Below are 13,736 nucleotides of genomic sequence, written 5' to 3' on the forward strand. Positions count from 1 at the left end.
TACATATCATCTAAGTTGCTCATAATATCCCCTTATTATCATTTTAATATTTATAGAATCTGTTGTAATTTCATCTCCTCATTCCTAAGACTGGTTATTTGTCTCTTTTCTCTTTATTTTCTTGATCATTCTGGCCAGAAATTTATTAATATTATTGATCATCTCAAAGAACCAGCTTTTGGTTTCATTTATTTTCTTTATTGTTTTCCTTTTCTTTTTTAACTTACTGATTTCTGCTCTAAAATTTATTATTTCCTTTCTTCTGTTAACTTTGGGCTCCTCTTACTCATTTCTTTCTAATTTATTAAGGTGGAAATTAAGGTCATTTACTTGAGACTTTTCTAAGATAGGCATTTGATGCTGTAAATTTCTAAGTATTGCTTCAACTGCATCCCACAACTTTTGCTGTTTTTATTTTCATTCAGTGAATATACTTTCTAGTTGTTTTTAATGTCTGTTTGACCTATGGTTATATAGAAGTGTGTTATTCAGTTTCCAAATATTTGAGGATGTTCCACATAGCTAACTATTATTGACTTTTAATTCCGCTGTAGTCACAGAGAGTACTTTGTATGACTTGAATCCTTTTAACTTTTTGAGACTTGTTTCATGGCTCAGAACGTCTGTCTTGGTAAATGTTCCGCGTACACTTGAAAAGAATGTGTAGTCTCCTCCTGTTGGGTAGAGTGCTTTTTACATGTCAATTAGGCAGCTTCATTGACTACTCTTAATGTTTTATATACTTGCTGATTTTCTGTCTATCTGTTCTAACAATTATTGAGTGACATATTTAATTCTCTCATGATAATTGTAGACATATGCATTTCTCCTTGCAGTTCTATCAGATTTTGCTTTATGTATTCTGATGCTCTGTTATCATGTGCATTAATATTTAGGATTTTTAGGTCATCTTGGTGAATCATCCCCTTTATTATTTCATAATTTCTGATGATATGTTTTGCTCTGATAGCTACTTAATCATTATTCCTGATAATATTTTTGCTTTAAAATCTACTTAATGTTATGTTAATACAGCAAACTTCAGCTTTCTTTTGATTGCTCTTTTATGGTATATCTTTTCTTCCTTCTGCTTTTTAACCTATTTGTCTCCTTATATTTAAAGTGGGCTTCTTTTAGGCAGCATATAGTTAGACTGGGTAACAAAGCAAGGCCTAACAATCTCTGCTTTTTAATTAGGGTGTTTAGACTATATATAATGCAATTCATATGGTTTGTTTTAAACATATCATCTTGCTTTTTTTTTCTGTTTGTTCCATCTGTTTCTTGGTCTCTTTTCTCTCTTTTTTTGTCTTCTTTTAGATTAATTTTTTTAAATTCCATTTTCCCCCTTTATTGGCTAATTAGGCATATCCTTTTTCCAGATATTATTTTAGTGGTTGCTTTAAGGTTTATAGTGTACATCTTTAATTTATCAGAGTCAACTTTCAAGTGGTATTATACCACTTCATATGTAATGTAAAACCATATAACAATGTATTTCTAATTCTTGTCTCATAGCCTTTGTGCTACTGCTATTTCATGTTGTATATTTTACTTCCATATATGTTTTAAACCCCACAATACATGGTTATTATTTTAGTTTTAAGCAACTCTCTTTTTAAGACATTCAAAAAGTATTTAGAAGTCTTTATATGTACCACATAGTTACCTTTATGCTCTTCCTTGCATTTTATGGATCCAGATTTCCATGTGATATTATTTTTCCCCACTTCTTGTGGTGCAGTTCTGCTGGTGGTGAATTTTGGTATGTCATTTTTGGTATGTCTGATAAAGTCTTTATTTCAGGTTTAGTTCTGAAAGATTTTTTCACAGCGTAAAGAATTCTAGATATAAAGTTTTTTTCTTTTAGTCCTTCAAAGATCTTGCTCTACTGTCTCATAGCTTGCATTATTTCTGATAAGAAATCCATTGTCATTCTCACGGGTTATTTTTCTTTGTTGCATAATCTGCCACCCCCCACCCTGACTGCTTTTAAGTTTTTCTCTTTATCATTGGTTTTGAACAATTTAATTATGATGTTTCTTGGTTTAGTTTTCTTTATATTTCTTGTGCTTGGGGTTCATTGATATTCGTGATTATATGGGTTTATAGTTTTCATCAGATTTGGAAAATTTGTGTCCATTGTGTCTCATATATTTCTCCTGGTCCCTTCTTTGTTCTCTCTTTCAGGTATTCCCATTTCACATATATTAGGCCACTTGACATTTTCCACAGCTCACTGATGCTCTGTTTATTTTTTCAAAATCTTTTTTCTCTTTGTTATATTTTAGATAGCTTCTATTACTGTGTCTTGAAGGTTACTAATCTTCTGTGTTATCTAATCTCATATAGTTAACTTTTCATCTCAAACATTTTAGTTTTCATTTCTAGAATTTCAACTTGAGTCTTTTTTGAAATCTTGCATGTGTGAACTTTTAAGTTCACTCTTTCCTTTAGCTTTTTGAACATATGAAATTCAGGTATGATAGCTGTTTTAATATGTGTCTACTAGTTCTATCAAATGTGTCAATTCTAGGTCAGTGTCCACTGATGTTTCTCATTTTAGTAGTATTTTCCTGCTTCTCTGCATGCCTGGTAATTTTTGGTTGAATATCAGACATTATGTATTTTACCCTTTTCAGTGCTAGATATTTTTTGTATTTCTATAAATACACTTGAGCTTTGTTTTGGGGCATGAGTAAGTTATTTGGAAACAGTTCTATCCTTTTGAGTCTTGCTTTAAGCTATGTTGAGTAGGGCTAATTCTTCTTCACTGCTGAGGTAAAACCCTTCTGTGTACTCTACCCCATGCCCTGTTAATTATGAGGTTTTCCACACTGGCTGGTCTGAATAGGCACTATTCATGGCCCTGTGTGAAATCCACTGATTGTTCTCTGTGATCCTTTTGAGTGCTTCTGGCTCAGATAGTTTCCTCACATACATACAGTGATTGGTACTCTCCTGAATACTTCAGGAGCACATCCTCCTGTGCATCTCTCTCCTGTCTTGTACTTTGCCCCAAGAATTCTAGCCTCCTTGTTCTACTTAGATCTCTAGCTCTGGCTCCTCAATTCGGGAAACTGCAGGGCTTGGTATGGATTTCCTCTTCTGTGTCCTCTGTCCCAGGCATTAAGCTTGAGCAGTTTTAGGATACCTCATTTTTTCCCCATCTCTTTGAGATTACTGTAGTTTTTTGCCTGATGTCCAGTGTCCTGAGAACCTTTGTTTCCTGTATTCATTATTTTAGTTGTTTTAGGTGGGAAGGTAAATATGGTGCCTGTTACTCCATCTTGGCTAGAAGTGGAGGTCCTCAACTGGAATTTTTGAAGAAAATTTTAAAAGGGACTATTTGAGGTTATGAGGAAGGGATTTATATAGGACCCTGGAGGTCCTATAACCCCTTCATCAACTTAAATTATTTAGAAAGTTCTTAACAACATGGATGACAAAATGAAGCAGAGTTCATACAGCAGGTACATATGCAGTGCTGTGTGTGTGGGCTGGGTTTAGGCAGAGTGGAAAAATAAAGTAGAAATCATTCAGGCTAAATGTCTGTGTTGCCAGTCCCTTGGGCAATCTGGATTTTGGGCTGAGTTACACTGAAATCTGTTGCAGACCAGGCTGAGGGCTGAGTATCCTGAATTCTGCTACACTGGCCATGGGATGAAGAGATTAAGAAAGGACTCAGTTTCTGGTCGGCTATGGGGGATGAAAGTTGAGAAGGCAAATTATAAAATCAAGCGTGATTTATATACACCAAACTCAATGTAGTTTACCAAATTCTGGGATTGTAGAATTATGTGGCCAACTCTGACATTAGAGTGTGGCTATTGGTCGGCTGTTTTAAATCATCATGTGACATAGTGGACAGAGCATGGGGTTGAAGACCCTCTCTGTTTTTTACCGACTCTGTGACATTGGGCAAGTGACCTAAATGCACAGAACCTTAGTTACCCCATCTCTGGGTTGTGGACCCTCCAAAGTTGTTGGGAGGATCAGCAAAGCTGTCTACTAAGTCACTAGTACCAGTCCTGGAAGAGAGAAAATGCTCACGCAAAATCTGTTGATCCAAGACGAGGGTTGGTACAAAATATGAGTTTGAGAAACATTGCGATTCATGTGAAGGTACCTATTGACAGGACATATTAATAGATAACACTGATTTCTAGGGACCTATTAAAGGAAGAGTAGGGTATTTGAAGAGGGCTACCTCAAAGCCCACCTTCAAAGGGACTTTGTGAAGACACCCCAGGTCCCCTTCCCTTTTCTCCTGAACAAGTTGTTCTGATGTTAGTGTCCGAGATTGGGTATTGGGCTGGATGGGCTACTGATTTGTCCCAACATGTGTTGCATCTAGGGGGCCTCCAGGAAGGTAGAGAAGACCTGCTGTGTGCTCACGGTGGGCTACTAGCCCAGCTTCCCTCATCTCCACACAGCATCATGTGGGAACATGGGTATCTGAAGATCATTCTTGTTAAATGTACCAAGTGCCCCGTATCCCTTCTTCCTCCCTCTTTATTTTAGGAAAAGCCACGGCATGGAGGGGTTATAGGAGCTAAAAGTATATAGCAAAGAGGAAAGAAAACTCAGGAGGTCGTGAGAGTCATCTTAAAACGTTTGAAGGGATAGCTCACCCAAAGGAGGTTAGGTGGCTGATCCCGTGGGATAAAAATGAGGACTAGAGGGTGGAAGCCATATAAAGTAGAATTCAACTCAGTACGAGGATCCTTCTTCTTATTATAGTACTAGCTGCGTATTGTGAAAATTCAAACAGCACAGAGAGGGGAAGTTAAAAATTGCCCTTCAAGCTTCCACCGCATTTCTTTTCCCTAGATGTCACTGCAGTAAGCAGGCTTTTGCATATTCTTCCTGAAGTTTTGTATGTTAGGTCCTTATACAATACAGTGGTTCTCAAACTTTAGCATCTGTCAGGGTAGCCTGGCAGATGTGAGCCGCACTCCCCAGAGTTTCTGAATCAGTAGATCTGCGCTGGAGCCTGAGAATTTGCATTTCTAACATGTTCCCTGGCGATGCTGTTGCTGCTCCTCTGGAGATCACAGTTTGAGAACCACTGTTGCTTTTCCTCTTTACAGAGTTAATACAAATGCGTTCATACTATGGTGTCTAAGAACTTGCATTTTTACTTAATAAAATATAATTAGCAATTTTCTTTAGCTTTTCATTGTTTTTAATAGCTGCTTCTGTATCAGTTTTAGCAATTCCCCTATAAATAAACATTGAATTTGTTTCCAGGGTTTTTGTGAGTGTGCCCTTGCCTTTAAAAAAAAGAAAGTTGAAATGGACATTTTTGTATACATCTTTTAGATGAGCCAATCTTAAATGCTTAGAAGTTCAACTCTTGGGTAAAAGGGTAGATTTTGAAAACAGAAAGGAGGTTGAACCAATTATTCTCCCACTAAAAGTGTCTGAAACTGCCTTTTTCCCCAAACTCTTGCCAACGACGGGTACTAGCATTTTCATTTTCTTCCCATTTTTTAAGGTGTACAATTATATCTCAGTATTCTTTGGATTTGCATTTCCCTCCATTATTTGTGAGGCTGACATGTATGCATTGTATGTCTTTTTCTGTGAACTGCAAGTTTTTATTTCCTCCATCACAAGGAGGAGAGAACAGTATGAACAGAGGCACCAAACCTTCATTTGAGGGACTGCTAGTAGCTTTGTAGAGTTGGAGCCTCAGGGGTTGCAGTCAGGGAGGAGGCAGGGAGGTAAGGTGAGAGGCACAGGCAGAGCCGTAGCTTTGAGGGCCTTGTGGGCCAAAGAAAGAACTTGGGCCTTACTTTGGGCAGAGGCAGTACTGATGGTGTTTAAGCTTACGGTGTAGCTCTTGGCAATTTTAACAGGGCGTGTTTCTGGAGGGGCAAGCTGTCCAATAATCTTCCAGTAACTCATTCTTTAGGCCTTTCACCCTGGGCCTTGAAGCCACCTGGCCATTCTTGATAAACAGGTAAACACAAGACTAGACCAGAGGCCTCAGCCAGCCTCAGGCTGGGCGCTGTCTTCAAGGGAGGAATTTTGCAAGATCATGCAGGGACTGGGTTTTGTTGCTCTACCTAATACTGTACTGCCCTGAGCCCTTCCTGAATTTACTGACATCTGACAGCAGTCATCAAGGTTGGTGGGTTCTTCTGTTGTTTTTATTTGAGTGACTTTCTGAGAAAAGCTGTGGATTTGGGCCAATATGCTAATGATATTGCTTTGAAGGTCTGATTAGTTCTGTAGAATATTATTTTATAGTTAATTATGTCAACAAATCAACAGCAGCCTCTTGGAGAAGAAAGTAAAAGAGGGAGATAAACTACATATATATTTAACAAATTGTTCAGAACTCCAAGAGAGGTAGGAATTCATGTGTTACAAAGAAGAGTCCACTTAACAATAAAAAATCACTAAGTTTGCCTGTAATTTTCCCTGTTATGTGCATAGCTTTGTCATTGGCTTATGGGGTTAAACTATAATAACTTTGCATTTAGAATCAGGACACCAGCCCTGGCTCTCTGTGTGTCTGTTCTGCCACTTTTCTGCTTCCAGGGTCCTGGCATGAGAGTAAGAGGCCGTCAGATTCAGGCTTTGGCTTTTAGTGAACTCAGGCTGTGAATTGGGTTTGTGAAAGATAGACCCCATCTTTCTTCTCCCCTCCGTGCATGTGTCTGTGGGAATGGGGCTCTGGGTCAAGGAGGATGATTGACCTGGGAAGGGGTGCAGTGCTTTACACACAAGAGAGGCTTGCTGATGGTGCTTCTAGAACTCTCCAGGGACGGAGAGTTTTTAGAGGCTTTTTATTTCAAAAGGTATTTGACTATTTTATACATTAATAATTTCTCCCTCCCTCACATCCCAGGAATTCCCCTATTACTGCATGACACACGCTGTGCTTGTCTCCAGGTAGAAGGAAGTAGGGGGCCAGAACATTCTCAGTTAATATCTAATGTTTCTCACAGTAGCATTTATAGTGACATAGGTGGTGGTTATTAATCAGAGCATGGAGGGGGCGTTTCTGATGGTTGAGTGTCTGAGAAGTTTTCACAGGATGAACAGACTTGTAATTGTGTTCTGAGTGTGTCCAGGATGAAAGCAGCTTGGTTAGGGAAGGAAAGCCAAGTCATTTCAGGGATGGATAAGAGTCCTGCTCTGGCTTAGGCAAACCTGAATTTGAGTACAGCCTTCTTCCTCTCCAGGCGGCGTGACCATCCACCGGGTATCACTCCTCTCAGGATTTGAGTGTCCTCCCCTGTAAATGAGGGAAGGGTGGGTGTCATAAATGTGGGCCCCCCTCTCCCTTTCTCTGCAAAGAGAATAGCTTGGAAGGGCTATTAAAGGGCTTGGAAGGCATTTTAACAAGTCAGGAGCTGCTTTATTGGCTCACAAGTATTGAAGAGAAGAGAGCGTAAGCAAGGTTTTATGGAAGGGGACATGGGAGACTCAAAGTTTAATCTGCTTTGAGGTGGTGTTTGTTTTTGGAGTTTGGGGATGTCCTTTGATGCGTCAGATTTTCCATCCATGATTTCGTTAGGGCCTATACTGTGCATTTGGCCTCAACATGGTTGGGGTTTGTGTTTTCTTTGCGTCAGCTGTTGTGCTGTTGCCTGTGTGGCTCTTGGAGGGTGGTGGGTTTTGGCTACCATCCAGGGCTGCCTCAGAGTTGATCCCTGTGGCTGCCACATTGTGAGGCGGGCATGAGGATTTGGGGAGTTTTGCCTTTTCTGCCTGTTGGAATCCATCTTTGCATTTAAAAGGACAGCCAGCCGTTCTTCTGTCTGATTTAATAACACATCCCTCCCCCAGTCACCGCGTATTTGTCTTTAAAAATGGGCTCAGTCCAAAGCATGAAGATCCTCAACATCCTGAAAAATACTGGGTTTCTGATCCAATGATTGGAACAGTGATGAAAACAATAAACTGGTGCTTCTTTTACCAGCTAACGTCTCTGTATTCTGCAGAGAAAGGTGGAGTTGGAATAAGATGCTTGGCTTCAAGAGTATAGCTGAGATTCCGATGGCAATCTGGAGCCAGCTTACTGCCATGTGTAATATTACCAGGTGCATTAGGTTGAGCTTGAAGTACATCAACAAGGCATAACTTGAGGCATCACCATTTGACTTTCAAAAACCAGCTTCTTACATTAAATTGTCAGCTCTTTAAAATCAGAAATGATATATTTTTCAGCTTCCTATTCCTAGTGTCCTGGCACAGAAAAAGCACTTAACATTTGTTTACTGGAATTTGAGCTGTTAGACATGGTGAGAATACCTAGGTATAGATCATGCATATTAAGTAATTGCAGATGTCCAGAGGTGATTTGATGGTGAAAAGGGAAGGTTGGCACATGTTAATAGTCCTAATAGTTGCTGCCGTTTACTGAGCATGTACCATATATCAGGCACTGTGCTGGGCACTTCGGTTATACAATCCTAGTTCATTGTTCAAAGAATACAATGAGATTGGAGCTGCAGGAGACAGCCTTTCACTTTCAGAGAAGTACCTGTCAAGAAGCTGTACATTTTCTCCCATGAGTATTTTTGGTAAAGCCAGTGGAGAACCAGATATTATTGCCAGATTAGCGCTTTCCTTCCCATCCCGAACTTTCTCTCCATCTTAGAGCATGTGTGCATTGTTTAAAGTGGTATTTAGTTCCTTCTGTCAAGGAGACTAAAGTTGACCAGTGTACTCATTGCTTACCTTTTTCTTCCCAAACCTACCAACCCCCTGATTGCAATATAACTAAATAAAAGAAAAAACTTGTGTGGGTCTCGTGTACTTGAGCTCCCAGCCAAGACCAAAGATCAAAGTCAAGAGAGGATATTGAGCTCCCTCCCAGGTCCCTGGGACGCTGTATGTGCAGACACTGTTTCCACGTCAGTCCTGGAGGAGTAGCCCTTTGAGAAATAGGACTGCAGGTAAGCTCATCCACTTTGGAGCCTTGTAGTCTTAGGAAACATTGTTACCGGTCTTTGGTCACTTAGGGGAAGAGAAGGAGGAAAATACAAGAGAACAATCCCCGGAGGTTGGTTTTCAGCACTGGTATTTGAGCATGACCCCTTAGAATCTCTGGGATAGTTGTGCAGAGAACAGCCTCCCTTGTCTGTGACCCTCTTTCCTTTTCTCACGTTGCCTTTGAGCAGCTTGCATGTTTGTTAAAGAATCAGCCATGAAGCCTCTGGTTTTCTGTGGCACATTTCTAATAATATTTGTAAAGGCTATTATTTAATGAACCGCATACATATTTACCATCAGAGCAGTCTTTTGATGGTGAACAGGGGCTAAAAGCCAGTCCAGTCTTGCACTGGGGACTTGGCTGGGAGGCTGTTTCTGCCCTTCAGAGCCTCCTATAGACTGAAAAGTTAGGTAAGGCTCGGGACGTGTGTGCAGCCAGCTTGAATTTCTCCCTGTAGCTTTTCTTTGCCTTGGCCTTCACAATCTATGTCCTTATTTCTCCATCTGACCAGCCTCCCTATATTCCCTATTAGTTGTTTTTGTTTTTAGAGAATTTATCTTTGACTGAAATGAATGAATTGGAACTAATGTTCTGACTCTCAGCATTCATCCATTGGGCTCTGGAGCCATACCGTCCTGGCCTGGAGTCTCAGCTCCTCTGGTTTTGTGCTCTATGACGTTAAATAGCTTTATTGCTGAGAACCTCAATCTCCTAAACTGGAAAATGGGCTCATAGTGCCAACCACACGGGATTGTTACAAAGGTGAAGTGAAATCACAAGATCAGGTGGGCGGTTTGCAGAGCAGAGCTTAATAAATGCTAGTTGTTGCTGCCTTTGTTGTTGATATTGATATTGAAGAAGTTTTTGAAGGATTTGGTTTTCACTTTTAGGTTGGTGTGTAGAAAGAGCCCTAAACTTGCCTTAAGAGGCCAGGGTTCAAATGCAGGTGCTGCTGTTGTTTGCTGTTTGTGGTACTAAGGGCAAATTTCCCCATCCCACCAACATATAAAATGGTGATAGGGTTACCAGCTTGACTGGGTTTCAGTCAGAAGATATGAACACATGTGTAAAAGTGCCAGGCATGCGGGAGGATCCTAATCCTTTTCTAAAAAAAGAACAAATTGGAAGAGGGAATAATGTTTTCCACTTTGCAGTTACTTTATTTCTTGAGGCCAAGAGGGACTGGCATACAGCTTGGAGTCTAGGACACAGCCGAGAGTACCTATGACCCAGGAACAAAGGGCACAGAAAGGGGAGACAAGGAATCTGAGTTGCAGAAACTCCTCTGGCAGAGTTTTTATAACTCACAGGGTTGAGTTTCAGGGAAGCTGCCTAAGGGCTTGAACTTCTTTGTTTCCCTTCTTTCAGGGTCCAGGTGTGGAAACAATCATAAAGAGATCACTTAAAACTATAGTAATGGGAAACATGGTGAACTTGAAATATTTAATTAGGATCTATTTCTTACAAAAACATGAACTGGGAGGTCTGTGCGAACAGTGCAGGGAGGGTAAGATGCCCTTGTTCCCGTGGGTTTGACTCTCTTCCCAACTGATGTCTCAGTTAAATGGTCTAGAAATGGGTAGTTTGCCAGAGAGAGGCCACCTGGTGTTGAGGAAGGGTCAGTCTCTGAAGGTGGTCAGCCTGAGTTCTGAGTTAGCCGGTTGTAGACAGAGTAGGCAGGAATACCTAGCAGAGTCCTTGGCAAATGGGCATTTACTGAATGGAGGGTATCAGGCAGTATATCATCCTGAGAATGGTTAGGGATTTGGGAGCCGGAGGGAATGAGATTGCTCTCAACGCCATCACTTGCGAGTTATATGACATACTGGAGCAAGTTATTAACTAGTCTAGGACTTGTTTTCCTCATCAGTAAAATGGGGATGATAACAGTAATTATCCTCAGGGGTCGATGTCAGGATACAAAGTGGATTAAGAATGTAAGCAAGCTGCTTAGCAAAGCATCGGATACACAGTACATTTGTACCTTTTATTATTTCCCTAAAGATAGGTTTTAAAGGTGTCCACTGAGTCTCAGAGACTTGGTGAGTTCGTGCTATGTGCCAGGCACTGGGCTAACACTGGGGATACAGCTGTGGTCCAGGCAGCACTGGAGTTAATGTCTAATGGCAAAGCTCCACTGTCCATACGAGTGTGTGTGTGTGGGCGGGGGGTGGGGTGGTGGTGGTGGTTCTCCCAAAGGATGGGCTCTTTCCTGTTTAGCCAAGAGATGGGTCCAAAACCCAGAGCTGGGGGAAGCCCTGAGTCAGCTGCAGAGTGGAAATCTGCCTCTTTGGACTTTATTGGAGGTAAATCAGGATGTCTGGGTAGTGGGTGGTAAGATGAGGAATTCCTTGTAGAGGAAGACAGTCAAAAGTGAGGGAGCCAGGCCTGAGGAGCTGGGCCAGCCCCCTGGGGGACTCTTTTGTCACTGGCGCTGGCAGGAGTACAGAGAAGCCTGGATGATGGCTGGCCAGGTCTGTGTAATCCAGAATGTTTGTATAGATTCTTCATTTCCTGTGTTTTTCCCCTTGTTTCTCCCTCCAGTGTTTAGAATAATCTTGGACAATTCTAGCCAAGGACAGAGAGTTGTTGGCTTGTCAGGATCAGTGTTGGGGAGCAGCATCCCTGGGCCCTTCCAAGTGGTGACAGGGGGAAGCTAAGAGAAGGAACCCCGAGTACAGCAAGAGGATGTGTATGTGGTCAGTTCGGGGAGGTGGAACAGCGAGCCCGGTCAGGCTTCCTCCTCTTTGCAGATAAAGAGACCGAGGAAGATCTGAGCCATGGCACTGTCCCGTTTTGTCCTTCACTGTATCCTCAGCTCTTAGCAGGGTGCCTGGCACAATCCGCATTTCTTTGAATATCAGTCATTGATTGCAAAATGCATCATTATTTCATGTACCACTAAGAAGGAAAGAACATGCTACTGATCAGTCGTAAGATGCCATTGGTTGCCCAGTCACTAATTTTGAAGACGCTAAATGTGAAAAAAATGAGTGTCTCCGAATTAATAAAATGTAGTTGTAAGCATCCAATAAATATTTGTTAATTGGATGGATGAAGCATACAGAGATTAGAATCAAGGAAAAACACTAGCGCAGATAAGTACAAACCTAGGAATCCAACTATTAAAGCATTAAAGCCCGAACCTGTTCATCCTTGTTTTCTGTGGATTCACTGATCTAGGTGTTCATTCCGTAAACATTTATTGAAAACCAGTTATGTACCAGACACTGTACTGGTTTGGGGATATAGAAACTGTAGGAGCTGGGGATCCAGAAATCAATCAGTTCCTTTCTTCAGGTTCAGGCCAGTAAGGGAGACGGACACAGAAACAAAAAATTCACAGTCAGAGTGGTCTTCAAAAAGTTGGCAAAGAAAGTAGGGGCACAGTACTCTGGTGGCAGCAGGGCGTGGAGAGAGGCAAGGCAGTCTTTCCTGAAGAGGTGGTGGTTTAGCTGGATCTTGAAATGGAAGTCAGCAGGCACACAAGAGAGGAGGGAGGTAGCAAGGGAAGAGAAGCACGAGGGGAGACAGTCCCGTAGCAGTGCGGTACACCTGCGGTCCTGCGAGGGGTTCAGGATGTCTGGAGCTTGGTGTGAGAATGGGCAGGACGGAGGTGGATGTGGCTGGACAGCAGGCAGAGGGCAGCTCCTGGAGGGCCTGGGATGCCGTGCAGAGGGCCTCAGCCAGTGGTTTTCAGCCATCCTGAGTCCTGAGGAAGGACCCAGCAGAGCGATTGCTGGGGGCAGGCTAGAGGGCCAGGCAAGGGTGATCTTTGCTTCAAACAGAGCAGCTCTGCTTGGATCTGTTTTATTTCAATTTTTCCGAGTAATGGCTTGAAGGAAAGATATCCCTTTTGGATGCTTGAAGGAATGCATGGTTTGAAAACTGGTGCCACTGGTCATACGGGCGAGGAGATGAGAAGGCACTTAGGCTGGAGCCTGGGAGTTGCTCTGTGAAGCTCAGACAGAGGTAGCACATGCTCTTAACTACAGATTCCCCATTGGCCTCTACACCTGCCTGTGAACCACAGGGGGCCACACACCTTTGGGAAATCTTCGTGATCAAGTCAGAAGCTATCACTTGTAATAAAGCTGGTTTTGATTGGGATAAATAGCCAGGAAGCTGTAATGGAACATCTGCTGGCTGACTTCATTTTAGAATTCCCAGGTGTGACCTTGCCAAGGAAACATTACCTTTTTGAAGTGGAAGGGTGCAGAGCGCTGCTGCGGTTGAAATGAGACCCTGGGCGCTGAGGCCGCCCCGAGCTCACCTGGGGAGTTGTAGCATGTTCACCAGCATGGGTATCTTGGGGGCTTGTTCTTATTCTTTAAAAGGCCAATCTGGAAAATGAAAGCCTCTGTGAGATGTCTGTGTCATGGGGGCTAATCTGACCAGAGGGACTCAGAGCCGCAGTGCAGGCCAAGGAATTCCTGAGTGTTCTCTGGTCAGATTTCCTTGTAACTCGCAAGGGGTCTGTAAAGAAAACAGATTGTTTAACAAGTTCCTGATCCTGTCTCCCTCGAGGCTCCTTCCCAATTCCCAGTCACTTCCTGACATGGCTGCAGTATATTTGCCTCTTCTCCAAACCTGTATCGCAAGCTGCTAAGAAGGAAAGGAAGGGACATGAGACAGATGTGGGACCTCGGGTCCAGGCTGCTCTTGAGTGGTGCTGGCTAAATCTTTTAACTTCTCAGAGACCTATTTGCCCATCAGTATAAAATGCATCAATGTGCATTTACTGTTCTTAAGTGTGTGGACCTAGCATTAAGAGAAAAGT

The 13,736-nt window shown here is 42.1% G+C and overlaps 1 protein-coding gene across 5 annotated transcripts in view; it reads left to right on the forward strand.

Moving 5' to 3' along the window:
• FGGY (FGGY carbohydrate kinase domain containing) overlaps positions 1 to 13,736 on the forward strand; it is a 413,817-nt gene that overhangs the window by 5,521 nt on the left and 394,560 nt on the right. Inside the window, exon 1 of one of the 5 annotated variants that reach the window (XM_067726328.1) lies at positions 8,800 to 8,918. The exons of the other annotated variants lie outside the window; for them this stretch is intronic. The gene's annotated coding sequence lies outside the window, so the exon portion shown is untranslated. Of the gene's footprint in view, positions 1 to 8,799; positions 8,919 to 13,736 lie in introns of those variants that run through there. 5 annotated transcript variants of the gene reach the window in all.

The sequence above is a fragment of the Pseudorca crassidens genome, chromosome 2 (genome assembly GCF_039906515.1).
Source record: "Pseudorca crassidens isolate mPseCra1 chromosome 2, mPseCra1.hap1, whole genome shotgun sequence".
Taxonomy (NCBI): Eukaryota; Metazoa; Chordata; class Mammalia; order Artiodactyla; family Delphinidae; genus Pseudorca; species Pseudorca crassidens.